At 33.7% G+C, this 4,343-nt stretch overlaps 1 pseudogene; it reads left to right on the top strand.

Moving 5' to 3' along the window:
- Positions 1 to 1,489: 1,489 nt before the first annotated feature.
- On the top strand, positions 1,490 to 2,065 carry LOC138145028 (cytochrome c oxidase subunit 4 isoform 1, mitochondrial pseudogene; annotated as a pseudogene).
- The last annotated feature ends 2,278 nt before the right edge of the window (positions 2,066 to 4,343 follow it).

Genomic DNA, 4,343 nt, shown 5'->3' with positions numbered 1-4,343 from the left:
AAAATTAAAAATCCTTTCAGCTAAATTGATAACAAAAAACTGGTCAATCAAAACACTAATCATAGAAATAATAGAAAATTTCATAAAAGAAAATGACAAAAATGAGATAACATACCAAAATTTATTGGATGTAGCTAAAATAATGACTAGTAGAAAATTCAAATTTTAAATGTGTTTATCAACAAAAGAGAGAGGAAATTCAATGAATTCATTATACAAATAAAAAAATTTATTAAAAATACTAAAAATTAAAGAAGAGATTAAGAAAACTGAACAAAAAATAAATGAATTGATTCTTTTTAAGGAATCAGGGTTAAGTAACTTGCTCAAGGTTACACGGCCAGTTATTTTGTGTGGGTGCCAAGTATCTGAGGCCAGAACCAATCCCGGGTCTCCTGACACCAGGGCCGGTGCTCTTACTCACTGCACCACTTGGCCGCCCCAAGAATTGATTTTCTTTTTTTAAATAGAACTGGGGTAGCTAGGTGGCATAGAGATTAGAGCACCATCTATAGAGTCAGGAGGACTTGAGTTCAAATCCAGCCTCAGACACTTAAAACTTACTAGCCATGTTACCTTGGGCAAGTCACTTAAACCCAATTACCCAGGCTTCCCCCCTCGAAAAAAAAAAGAAATTTTGAAGGTAAAGAAATCCAATAAAACAATTAGCGAACTTTATTTTGAAAAACAAAGGAAACTCAAATTATCCATAAGAAAATGAAAAAGACTTTGAAACAACTGAAGAGAAAAGGAAAACATTATCTGAAATGATTTTGTCCAATTATGTTCCAATAAATTTGATAACTTAGAAACACATAAAATGTCCAGACTTCCTGAAGAAATATTACTATCTAAGCCATATCACAAAAAGAAATTGAAAAAGTCTTAAATTCTGTCTCTTACACAAGGTGCCATATTCAAATGAATTCACAAATGAATTCTATCAAGTATCGAGAGACCAATTAATTCTAATATACAACATACATTTGCAAACATAGAAAAAATAAGGACTATTTCAAACTCTTTTTATGATATAAATATGCCTTTTACATTTAAAACAGGTGAGACAAAACAGAGAAAGAGAATTATAGATTAATATTCCTAATGGACACTGGTGTAAAATATTAAATATTATCAAATAAGCTACAAAACATATTTTAAAAGATTACACACTATGACTAGGTTAGAATTATTAGAAAAATTTAAACAAAAGAAATTGTACTAAAAGCAAAAATTGTTTAAAAAGCAACAAAACAAATAGGAAAAATTACTTATGCAGTGCTACTTCTATCAAATTATTGATGAATTACATCATAGAGCTAGAAAAAATAACACAGTTCATCTGGAGCAACAAAAAGGAGCAAAATCTCAAGGGAAACAATGAAAAAAAAGAGAAGGAATGAGACCTTACAATACCAGATTTCAGACTATAAAGCAATAATTATTAAAACAAGTTGATACTGTTTTACAAATTGAGGGATCAGCATCACGACCTCCTTCTTTAGGTCTGGGGCTGCCACAGTGTGGAGGGCGGTGGTGAGAGGCAGCGGAGGCAGAATGTTGGCTACCAGAATGTTTGACCTCGTTGGCAGGAGGGCTATTTCCACCTCTGCCTGTGTTCGGGCACATGCAGGTGTTGTGAAGCCTGAAGATTCTAGTCTTCCAAGTTATGTCGATCGTCATGATTATTCCCTGACAGATGTGGCCCATGTCAGGAGCCTTTCTTCCAGCCAGAAGGCCTTAAAAGAGAAGGAAAAGCAGCCATGGAGTAAATTGTCTTGTGAAGAAAAAGTCTGATTGTATCATATCAAATTCAATGAGACCTTTGCTAAAATGAACCAACCCTCAGATGAATGGAAGAAAGAAGTTGGAGCTGCGATGTTCTTCATTGGCTTTAGTGCTTTAATTGTCATCTGGCAGAAGTGCTATTTTATGGTCCCATCCCACACACCTTTTCTGAAGACTGGTGGCTATGCAGACCCAGAGAATGCTGGATATGAAGGTTAGTCCCATCCAGGGGTTCTCTGACAAGTGGGACTATGACAAGAAACAGTAGAAGAAATAGAAGAAATTGGAGATCATGTTTCCTGTTTATTTGAACCTCTTCCTTGTTCCTTCATGTATGTGCAACCCTGTGCATATTTACTGGAATGTTCTAAGTAATACACTAACAACGAGAATAAACAACTGGCTTACTTGAAAAAAAATTGAGGGATCAATCTGTGTAACAAATTAGGATATATAACATACAGAAGCAAAAGAACATTAGCAGAGAGTTCCATGAACCCAAATATCCTAGCTGCTGTGGTAAGTATTCATTAGTTTTTTTAAAACTACTGGGAAAATTGGTTAACAGGCTAAGAGAAATTATGTAGAGGCAATCATGTAATACTGATGATCTCCAAATGGATATTTAACAGACAGAGAAGGTGACAGCATAAGCAAATTAGAGGAGAATGGAAGAAATTATCTTTCAATCAGAATTCATGATTAAAAAGGGGGGGGGGAGAAGGAGGATAACAGAAGATAAAGTGGACAATTCTGATAATATAAAATTTAACAATTTTTGTTCAAAGGCAATGCAGTTAAAATTAGAAGAAAATGGAGCGGTGGAAGGAAATCTTTGAAGCAAGATTCTCTGATAAAAATTTGATTTCTAGAATAAAAGAAAAAGATCTATTCACACATGGTCAAAGCATATAATCAGGTAAGTCTTCAAACAAAGAAATGTAAGCTATTGACAAATGTTAAAAAAAAAAATTTCCAAACTATTCAATAAGAAAAATGAAATCTTAAGTGAGTTTCCACTTCACATCTAAGAGATTGCAAAAGATGGCATAAACAAATGATGATAAATATTTATATGATAAAAATTTATAAGTTATGAGTTGAAAAGGCACATTGGTATACTGCTGGTGAAGCTACAAATCAGAATAGCCATTTTGGAAAATAATTTGAAATTATGTTTATAAAGTCACTAAACTATCTAAATCCCTTGAACCTGCAATACTACTAGTAAAGATTGACAAGATCAAAGAAAGGGAATAAAAAACCCATAGATACAAAATATTTATAACACCCCTTTTTTAATTAAAAAAAAACTGGAAAGTTAAGAGTCATTGCCCATCTCTTTTGGAACAGCTAAATAGATCACTATATATGAACATAATAAATGTTAATTTTCCAAAAGAAATTTTAAAATTGTTATCTTCAGGGAAATCTTGAAAGTCTGTATGAACCAATAGAGAGTGAAATGAACATAATTAGGAGAACAATAACAATAACATCACTCAGCTTTTAAAGACTTGAAAACTCTAATCAGTGTGGCAAATTATAACTCTAAAGGACCAAAACTAAAACATGCTAACCACCTCATGAAAGGAAAGTGATGGCTTTTAAATTTAAAGTGAAATATATATTTTTTCCATGTCATATGTGGGAATTTGATTTGCTTAATTATTTGTTTCAAATATTTCCTTTTTCTTTTTTACTCAATTAAAGGTGAGGAAAATGAGAGGAAAAGAAATGTTTATTAATTTTTAAAGTCATTTTTTAAGAGAGAGAAACTTGTCTTGGCTTACTCATAATTTAAGTGATTCATCTATGCTCATCCAATCAATATGTGTCAGAATGGGAGATGAACCTAGATCTTCCTGAATCTGAGGACTATTCTCTAATCACTAGGACATGTTGTAGAATTTAAGTTCAAGAAGACCTGGGTTCATGTCTAATCTGTGACACATACAGCTTGTGTGACACTGTGACACACACCTCCTAACCTGCTGGTGACCCCAGCAACTCTCTAAAGCTGAAAGTTGTAGAAAAGTTGGGTCTGATAGAAAAAAGCTCTGATGAAATCACAGGTCTGACAAAACACACTACCACAAGCATGCACACACACATACATACACAGACAGGAACACATGGTTTTCAAAGATAATGGAGAAAATGTTATTGATATTTACAAAAAGCACTGGAAGTTGAGACTGATAAGATGTGGTGACCCCCAAAATTATCAGGCTGTTGTGATGTCACCTGGAAAGAATTCACAGACTCAAATGATCTTCAAGTTAAATGGCAAAACTTTATTGTGATGGTATAAAGCAGACTAAGTTCCTTAGGGAATCTTCAGCTTAGTGGGGGTTACACTAAAGCTTTTATGGGGAAAGCTTAATGCATAGTATGCCAACTAATTAGGGAGTCTGCAGTAAGTCTAAAAAGTGACCATTTCTTAAAGGAACATGAAATTTTTGTACCTAGTGCACAGGCGTCCTACTCAGAGTTCACTACAGGAAGCCCATGGGGAGAATTCTAAGGGGTGTATTTTCAGGTCTGTTCCATTA

The sequence above is a fragment of the Petaurus breviceps genome, unplaced genomic scaffold (assembly GCF_028583685.1).
Source record: "Petaurus breviceps papuanus isolate PSGF00001 unplaced genomic scaffold, PetGlider_PUasm1.0 90723, whole genome shotgun sequence".
Taxonomy (NCBI): Eukaryota; Metazoa; Chordata; class Mammalia; order Diprotodontia; family Petauridae; genus Petaurus; species Petaurus breviceps.
This window is presented reverse-complemented; position numbering and strand designations above follow the sequence as displayed.